Source organism: Bison bison, unplaced genomic scaffold (genome assembly GCF_000754665.1).
Source record: "Bison bison bison isolate TAMUID 2011002044 unplaced genomic scaffold, Bison_UMD1.0 scf7180017864492, whole genome shotgun sequence".
NCBI lineage: Eukaryota > Metazoa > Chordata > Mammalia > Artiodactyla > Bovidae > Bison > Bison bison.
Window position 1 is genome coordinate 6,194,904 of NW_011495051.1, and position 9,910 is coordinate 6,204,813.

The window sequence follows — 9,910 nt, forward strand, 5'->3', positions numbered from 1 at the left end:
ACTGAGCGCCGAGGCGGGGCTTTCTGACTGGGGCTGAGACCAGGGCGGTGCTTACGGACTCAGAGGCCCGGAGACCAGCGGTCCTGCGCCGGTGGCCGTGGCCGCTCCCTCTCCCGGAGTAGGTGAGGCTGGTCCAGGACGCGGTTCCGCGTGGCTGCGGGCTTGGGGACGCGGCGTGGCGGGCCGGGGTCAGCCTCTCCGCTAAGGCCTACCGTCCCTGCCTGCCCGGTCGGCGGGCAGCGGCCAAGACGTGGCGTTACTCAGTAGGGGCGGAGGTTCCCCGTGAGCAAGCCCACCTCCCCACCGCTCACAGTTGGTCCCACCAGCAGCCTTAAAAAGGAGCAAGGGGTCTGAGGAACCAGCACGCAGGGCAGGCAGGAGTTTTTGCTCTCAAGTGTCTGAGCGGCGGACAAGATGCTTCAGGACTAAGGCCCCTGGGTGGAGACCTGGAGTTTCGAGGATCGCAGTTGCTGATTGTGGGGCCAGACCTCCACGGTCAGGGCTCGGCTGAGCAAGGGGAGGCCTATGTTCCCGCAGCTCCCGGAGGTGGTCAGGGTAAACTGTCCCCAGCGAGGGGACCCTCTTCTCTGCATGTGCGAACACAGCGCAGAGGACAAAGCCGCCTCCTGCTCCCCAGTCCCCAGCTCTGAGCATGAGGCCGTTGTGAGTCACCGCCAGCCTGCAGCTGAGCCAAATTCAGGGACTGACCACACCCCAGGGTCCGCAGGACAGGATGCAGTGCAGGGTGAGCGGTAGGGGGCAGGGGCACAGCTCAGTGCACCTCTCGGATGGCCGGACTGCAGAATGGGGCAGCCAGGTGGCTGGGTGAAGGGAAATACCAACCACTGCCTTTGGAGTGAGCTCCTCTCGGGGGTCTGGGTACCCGGCTCACTCATTTCTCTGCTGGAAGACCTCCCAGGTGCTCCTAACAGTTGACCAATTTTACAGAGGAGACTGAGGGTCTCAGAGACCCTTTTTATTTTTTATTCTTTGGCCAGGAAAATCCAACTTTTATTTCTTAAATACTGTGAAGGAAAGGGGGCCATCTCCTAATGGAGGGAAGGCCACTGAGCAGAGGCCTGGGCTCATCAGGAAGGATCCTGGGTGGAGGGCCTCCTGCAGTTGCTTTTGCATCACACCTCCAACCCCCATGCTGCCTGCCTCCTGAACCTTTGGTGCCCCCGGGTCCTGGTTCAGGTGCCTCTGAGAGAAGCCGCTGGGATGCCGTCCCCACCCCACCCCCCACCATCCTGACTCCACACAGCAGACCCCGGGTATCCTGTCTGCCAGGCCTGGGCTCCGGTTGTACCCAGCTGCCTCTCTCTCTGGTCCAGATGTACAGTGGTTGCCAGGCAACTGGAGGAAGGAAGGAAAAGTGCTTTTTTTTGGTTTTGTTTTGTTTTGAAGGATGGCTTGCAAGCCTCTGGCCTGACTTTCAGGGACTTAGTTCCTTGTGTGACCCATTTTACTGTGTTCCCCATGTGGTTGGCCTGCCTCCTGAAAAGTCAGATTTGAAGGGCTTCCCTCCCCAGACCGACCAGCTGCCTCTGTGTTCCAGGGGACCTGGGCAGGGTACTCAGGCTACCACCACTGGCTGTGGCCTCAGTCCTTGTGTTTCTCCTACATCTACTGAACATGTGGGGGCTGGGGCAGCTGGGGCAAGGGTGATGCGGGGAGGGAGGGCGGTGGGTCCTGAGCAGAGGGTCCCATATGGGTATGAGTCCCTCTTTGAAGATGCTGGGGCTTCCCTGATAGCTCAGTTGGTAAAGAAACTTCCTGCAATGCAGGAGACCCCAGTTCAATTCCTGGGTAGGGAAGATCCGCTGGAGAAGGGATAGGCTACCTACTCCAGTACTCTTGGGCTTCCCTTGTGGCTCAGCTGGTAAAGAATCTGCCTGCAATGTGGGGGACCTGGGTTCGATCAAGATCGCCAAGAGAAGGGAAAGGCTACCCACTCCAGTATTCTGGCCTGGAGAATTCCATGGGGTCGCAGAGTTGGACACAAATGAACAATTTTTACTTTGAGGATGCTGAGCTCCACTCAGCCCTTCCACACAGGTCTCTGGGTACCTGTTACATACCAGCCACATTCCCAGGGGTGACTGGAGTGAGCAAGCAGATGTCTCCCAGCCAGGAAGGGGGACGGCGATGTCACTGATCCTCATCAAGCACCTGTTTGAGGCCATTTGTTATTCATTCAACAAACAGGTGGCGAACACCTACTGTATGCCAGGCACTAGGCTGGGTGCCCTGGGTAAGCAGTGCAGAGCAGACAGGTAGCAAGTTATGAAGCAAGATCCTTGGAGACAAGCATCACTACTTCAAATCTGGAGGTGGCAGGAAGATGCTGGGGATGGGTTGGGCTCCTCTAAAGAGAATGACTTGAGGTGACAGCAAATGCAATGGGATTAATATTTATCCCCACTGGACAGGGGAAAAAACAATCATCTGAGGTCTGGAGAGGTTGTTACCTGGCCAAGTAAGTGGCAGCCAGATTCCAAGTTGAGGTCTGACTCCTTCATTCCACATGTACTTTTTGGGAACTGTATTATGCATGTCTTTTTTTTAAATAATGTATTTTGTTTAACCCTATCCATCCAAGATAATGGGCTTCCCTGGTGGCTCGGTGGTAAAGAATCTGCCTGCTAATGCAGGAGACACAGGTTTAATCTCTGGGTTGGACAGATCCCCTGGAGGAGGAAATGGCAGTATTCCTGCCTGGGGAAATCCCATGGACGGAAGGAGCTGGGCGGGCTACCATTCATGGGGTTGCAAAAGAGACATGACCAGCGACTACACAACAACAAGCCAAGATAATATCATTTCAACATGCAATCAAAAAAATTATTTATGAGATATTTTCCCTTTTTTGCATAGGAAGTGTTCAAAACATGGCTTATTGAAAAGTTTCAGTACACTGTAAGTGCTGAATAGCCACATGTGGCCGGTGTCTGTCTTACTGGACAGTGCATTTCCAGCCACAGATCACAGTCAATTCAAAATTTTACACTGTTTCTTTTCTTTCATTTTCTATTGACTTTTTAAGGGCAGTTTAATTTTCCCAGCAAAATTGGAGAGAAGGTACAGAGATTTCCCATCCATGCCCTGCCCCACATTATCAACAGCCTGCATCTCAGGGCCATGTTCGTTACTGCCAATGAACCTACACTGACCAATCACTATCATCCGAAGTCCGGGGTCTGCATTCGGGTTCACGCCTGCTGTTGTACGTTCCATGTGCTCGGTCACTCCAGTCGTGCCCGACTCTTTGCGGTCTCATGACTGCAGCCCACCAGGCTCCTCTGCCCATGGGATTTCCCAGGCAAGAATAGTAGAATGGGTTGCCATGCCCTCCTCCAGGGGATCTTCCCGACCAAGGGAACAAAACTGCACCTCCTGCATTGGCAGGTGGATTCTTTACCATGAGCGCCACCAGGGAAGCCCTTGTACATTCTACATGTCTGGACAAAATGTATAAGGACGTTTATCCATCATCATGGTGTTATACTGAATATTTCACTGCTTTAAAAACCTCTAGGCTCCCAGCATGTCTTTTTTATTCTGATGTTTTGACAGCTGGGGACTTGCTGATTCTGAAGGTACTACCCCTCCTAGGGTTAGCAGATTCCCAGAGATAGTAAATGGCCTCCTTTCAAGGGCACCTTTCATATGCAAACCAGCCAGTCCAGAGCCCATACCCTAACTCCCTCTTCTATCAGGCTCCCACACTCAGGGTCACTATTCTCCAGCCCGGGTCGCCCCAGGGCCAGGCAATAGACAACTAGGGACAGGCTCTAGTCCCAGAGCCTGCTGAAATGATTCACACTAGCAAGTCCTAAGCCTGCTTACCCAGCCTCATTCAACCCTTCCCACGGAAATCACAATAATGGGGACTTCCCTGGTGGTCCAGTAGTTAAGAATCTGCCTGCCAATGTAGGGGACACAGGTTCCACCCCTAGTCTGGGAAGATCTGACATGTTGAGAAGCAACTAAGCCCACGTGCTACAACTACTGAGCCTGTGCTCTAGAGCCCGTGAGTGGTAATTACTGAAGCCCGTGTGCCTAGAGCCCATGCTCTGTGCAACAAGAGAAGCCACCGCAGTGAGAAGCCCGCACACTGCAACTAGAAAGTAACCCCTCACAGCATCAAAGACCCAGCACAACCAAAAGCTGATTAATATTTTTAAAAATTGTGAGAGTGAAAAAAATTAAAATAAAAAAAATTGTGATAGAGAAGACAGTTTGCTGCTCATAGATCCCAAGAGGAGGGGGCATAACACACCATGCGGGGAAACTTGGGGAAGCACCAGAGTCAGTAGGAAAACAGAAGGAGCAAGGAGAAAGCAGGGCCTTCCCTGGGGAAGGCCAGGCCAGGCAGGGTAAGAGATTTGGGACTGGCCAGTTTGAACACTCTCGGCTGGCCCTAGGGGCGGAGTGGCTCTCCCCGATTGGCTGGTATAATACCTCTCCCTGGGGGAACTAGGGCAGGGGGATTTTGCGTCCCAGGAGTGTGAGAGCCTGACAACAGAGTTGCCTGGAGTCTGAGCTCTGGATTGGTTGCCCTGCATTGGAAAGGCTCGCTCCATTACCTGCTATCTCTAAGGACTGCTGTAAGGGCAGTCTGTCCCAGATCAGCAAGGCTGGCAGATGTCAAAACATTATAAAACACAGAAAATAAAACCCACGATGAGTATGCTCATCACCTCTCTCCTCTCATCACCTGTCATCCCCTCTTGCCTGCTTCACAGCCACTCCTTTTTGGCAGTGGAGGAATGCCAAGGACAGCCTTCAAGTCTCTCTGGTGTCTCTACTCTCCTGCCTCACTGTCCCCCATCACCTCCCACTCTTGGACTCCTGCCCTGGCTCCCACTGAAGCCTAACAGTGGCCCGTCACCCTTGGCCCCTCGCCACCCCTCCCCTAAGACTGTCACCTCCTTTGGCTTCAGAGATACAACCCATTTTGTGTTGATCATCATTGCTGTGTCAAGAGCGTTTTCCCAAGTTTTCGGCCCTGGTCCCTCTTGGAGAGGGCTGAGGCCACACAAACCCTATGTTGGGATTCTAGCTGCTGACAGAAGGCTTTGAGGTGCCTTAAAGATCATATATCTGTTTGGCTGTGAACTTCTGCAACTAAAGACTCATTTTCCCTTTCAAGTAAGTAAGTTCACTCGCTCAGTCATCTCAGACTCTTTGCAACCCCATAGACTGCAGCACACCAGGCTTCCCTGTCCATCACTAACTCCTGGAGCTTACTCAAAATCATGTCCATTGAGACAGTTAATGCCATCCAACCATCTCATCCCGTTTTCCCCTTCTCCTCCTGCCTTCAATCTTTCCCAGCATCAGGGTCTTTTCCAATGAGTCAGTTCTTCGAATCAGGTGGCCAAAGGATTGGAGTTTCAGCTTCAGCATCAGTCCTTCCAGTGACTATTCAGGACTGATTTCCTCTAAAATTGACAGGTTGGACCTCCTTGCTGTCCAAGGGACTCTCAAGAGTCTTCTCCAACACTTCAGTTCAAAAGCATCAATTCTTCAGAGCTCAGCTTTCTTTATAGTCCAACTCTCATATCCATACATGACTACTGGAAAAAAACTATAGCTTTGACTAGACAGACCTTTGTCAGCAAAATACACAGTGGCTCCTTGACCTTTGTCTCTGCTTGTTAATATACTTGCCTAGGTTGGTCATAGCTTTTCTTGCAAGGGGCGTCTTTTAATGTCATGGCTGCAGTCACCATCTGCAGTGATTTTGGAGTCCAAGAAAATAGTCTGTCACTGTTTCCATTTTTTCCCCATCTATTTGCCATGAAGTAATAGGATCAGATGCCATGATCTTCGTTTTTTTAATGTTGAGTTTTAAGCCAGCTTTTTCACTCCTCTCTTTCACTTTCATCAAGAGGCTCTTTAATTCTTCTTTGCTTTCTGCCATAAGGGTGGTGTCATCTGCATATGTGAGGTTATTGATATTTCTCCTGGCAATCTTGATTCCAGCTTGTGCCTTATCCAGCCCAGCATTTTGCATGATGTACTCTGCATATAAGTTAAATAAGCAGTGTGACAATATACAGCCTCGAAGTACTCCTTTCCCAATTTGGAACCAGTCTGTTGTTCCATGTCCAGTTCTAACTATTGCTTCTTGACCTGCATACAGATTTCTCAGGAGGCAGGTAAGGTGGTCTGGTATTCCCATCTCTTTAAGAATTTTTCACGGTTTGTTGTGATCCACACAGTCAAAGGCTTTGGCATAGTCAATAAAGCAGAAGTAGATGTTTTTCTGGAACTCTTGCTTTTTCTATGATCCAGCAGATGTTGGCAACTTCCTTTGCCTTTTCTAAATCCAGCTTGAACATCTGGAAGTTCTCGGTTCATGTACTGTTGAAGCCTGGCTTGGAGAATTTTGAGCATTACTTTGCTAGCAACATCCGATGGATCGTCAAAAAAGTGAGAAAGTTCCAGAAAAGTATCTACTTCTGCTTTATTGACTGTGCCAAAGCCTTTGACTGTGTGGATCACAACAAACTGTGGAAAATTCTTAAAGAGATGACCAGACCACCTGAACTGCCTCCTGAGAAATCTGTATGCAGGTCAAGAAGCAACAGTTAGAACTGGACACGGAACAACAGATTGGTTCCAACTCAGGAAAGGAGTACCTCAAGGCTGTATACTGTCACGCTGCTTATTTAACTTATATGCAGAGTACATCATGAGAAATGCTGGACTGGATGAGGCACAAGCTGTAATCAAGATTGTCAGGAGAAATATCAATAATCTCAGATATGCAGATGACACCACACTTAAGGCAGAAATCAAAAAAGAACTAAAGAGACTCTTGATGAAAGTGAAAGAAAAGAGTGAAAAAGCCGGCTTAAAATTCAACATTCAGAAAACTAAGATCATGGCATCTGGTCCCATCACTTCATGGCAAATAGATGGGGAAACAATGGAAACAGTGACAGACTTTATTTTTTTGGGCTCCAAAATCACTGCAGATGGTGAATGCAGCCATGAGATTAAAAGATGCTTGCTCCTTGGAAGAAAAGTTATGACCAACCTAGACAGCACATTAAAAAGCAGAGACATTACTTTGCCAACAAAGGTCCATCTAGTCAAAGATATAGTTTCTCCAGTAGTCATGTATGGAGGTGAGAGTTGGACCATAAAGGAAGCTGAGCTCTGAAGAATTGATGCTTTTGAACTGTCGTGTTGGAGAAGACTCTTGAAAGTCCCTTGGACAGCAAGAAGATCCAACCAGTCCAACCTAAAGGAAATCAGTCCCGCATAGTCATTGGAAGGACTGATGCTGAAGCTGAAACTCCAATCCTTTGGCCACCCGATACGAAGAACTGACTCACTGGAAAAGACCCTGATGCTGGGTAAGACTGAAGGCAGGAGGAGAAGGGGACAACAGAGGATGAGATGGTTGGATGGCATCACAGACTCAATGGACATGAGTTTGAGTTAGCTCCTGGAGTTGGTGATGGACAGGGAAGCCTGGCATACTGCAGTCCATGGGGTTGCAAAGAGTCAGACACAACTGAGTGACCTAACTGAACTTGCTAGCATGTGAGATGAGTGCAATTGTGCTGTAGTTTGAACATTCTTTGGCATTGCCTTTCTTTGGATTGGAATGAAAACTGACCTTTTCCAGTCCTGTGGCCACTGCTGAGTTTTCCAAATTTGCTGACATATTGAGTGCAGTACTTTAGTAGCATCATCTTTTAGGATTTGAAATAGCTCAACTGGAATTCCATCACCTCCACTAGCTTTGTTCATAGTGATGCTTCCTAAGGCCCACTTGACTTCACATTCCAGAATATCTGGCTCTAGATGTGATCATACCATCATGGTTATCTGGGCCATTAAGATCTTTTTTGTATAGTTCTTCTGTATATTCTTGCCACTTCTTCTTAATATCTTCTGCTTCTGGCAGGTCCATACTGCTTCCCTTTGAGGTTTGCTGTAAAAATCAGAAAAGTCTTCTCCTAGCGAAAAGGGAAAAGAATTGGCCAAGGACATGTTGGAGAACATGGGAAGCCTGTCAAAGTCAGCTACGAGAAGCAAAGACTGTGACTTTGGTGGCTTTATGTGCATACCTTTCTTAATTTGTGGAGAAAAACTGGTCATTGTGTCTGTTTCTCCACCCCAGTGTTCTAAGCCTGAGAAGGTCTGGTCCACCATAGCCTTGACTCCCAGTATTCTCCTAAGTCACAGGGGGGTGGAAGTCCTAGAATCAAGGTGTTGACAGGGCAGTTCCTTCTGGAAGGCTCTCATGGAGAATCAGTTCCCAGACCTTTTCCAAGTTTCTCACAGCCACCTGCATCCCTTGGCTTGTGGCCCCTTCCTCCATCTTCAAACCCAGCAGTGTGGCCTCTTTTAACCTGTCTCTGACCTCTGTTTCTGTCATCACATCTCCTTCTCTGACCTGGACCCTTCTGCCTCCCTTTCGTAAGAATCCCTGTGATTAACGCTGGCCCATCCTGATAGTCCAGGATCACCTCTCATGTCCAGAGCCTCAACTTGATCAACCTGCAGAGTCCCCTTGCTGTGCAGTACCATGTATCCCTAGGTTCTGGGCATCAGGACATGACATCCTGGGGGAAGGGAATTCTGTTGCCTCCCACAGCACTCATGGGGGGCAAACTCCTAAGGGAGGGTAGGGAACACTCCTCAGGGGAAGTGATGTGCAGACTTGTGGCAAGAGACGGATGGGCCCCAGGCTGAGCAGCCGAGTTTGTCCTCTGTGGACTGAAACTCCAGAATAGCAGAAGCAAGAGAGAAGGTGGCCCTGTCCAAATAAAAGACCACACATTCCTCATGTTCAAAGTCAAGGAGACCTTCCCAACTATGCATGCGCAAAATGGTCAAAAGAGAGAGGGCACCACTTCGTAGTAAGTGATGTCAGCCTACCCATAGGCCTCTTTGCTGGAATCCATCTTGGCTAAGAGATGTGCACGCACACACGGGAGGACACTGAGATCACCCAATACGGGCTCAGAACCAGACAAAGCAAGATGGCTGGCCAGAGGAAACCCAGGAGAATGCCCTATAAAAGTGATTCAAATTACCACAAGGGCGTGAGTCTCTCCGAGCCCACTCGTGTGTCTATCCACACGTATCCCTTTTTCCTCCTAATAAGCACTTCACTTGTTTCACTACTTTCTGTCTCTATGTGAAAACTCATTTCTGCACAGCTGACGGGCCAGGGGCTTGGTCACTGGCCCCTGGTCCCTAGTGGTCTGGTGGCTAGGATTCAGTGCTCTCACTGCTGCAGCTGGACTTCATTCTCTGGCTGGGAACTGAAATCCTGCTTCAAGCCGCTGCAGGCTGAGGTCACCCAAGATCAGGCTCAGTTCTGGAAGGTGGCAGGAAGGGAGGGTGGGTGGGGGAACAGAGAACAACAGGCAGAGGGAACCAGACACATAAAACAGCAGGCTCCCTGAATACCTGACCCAGATGTGACCTGAGGGCCCTTAACATGAGCATAGAAAGCCAGTGGAGAGGCCACCTGCCCAGGTCTGGAGAGAGAAGAGATTGTCACAGTTGTGGCGGCGGGAGGGAAGCTGAGGAGGCAGAAATGCTGCTACAGATCCTACAAGGCCTGGTCCTGTCTCCAACAGGAAGAATCCTCTGGCCCCAATGTCAGGGAGGAGCCCTGCTGTGGCCACTTTCTGGTCCTATCTATCCAGACCCAGATGAGCTTCTCCCCTTCTCTCCCGATGGAGGGTTTCTATTCAGTAACCTTTGGCCTGTCTACCCCTGCCCCACCTTTCTAGGAAAAAGCAGTTTCTGGTTCCTCCTGACCCTTGGCCCGCCCTGGATTGGAAGCCCATGAGAGGCTTGAACACTCCTACCTCTGGAATGTGAGGCCCTGGGGGGGAGAGGGACACACAGCTGGGGGGCAGTGCTTCCT

At 50.0% G+C, this 9,910-nt stretch overlaps 1 long non-coding RNA gene across 2 annotated transcripts in view; it reads right to left on the minus strand.

The window, feature by feature from the left end:
• Positions 1-9,910, minus strand: part of LOC104979759 — a 22,919-nt gene that overhangs the window by 878 nt on the left and 12,131 nt on the right. The window contains exon 3 of one of the 2 annotated variants that reach the window (XR_824197.1): positions 7,860-7,957. The exons of the other annotated variant lie outside the window; for it this stretch is intronic. This is a non-coding gene — a long non-coding RNA (uncharacterized LOC104979759). Of the gene's footprint in view, positions 1-7,859; positions 7,958-9,910 lie in introns of those variants that run through there. 2 annotated transcript variants of the gene reach the window in all.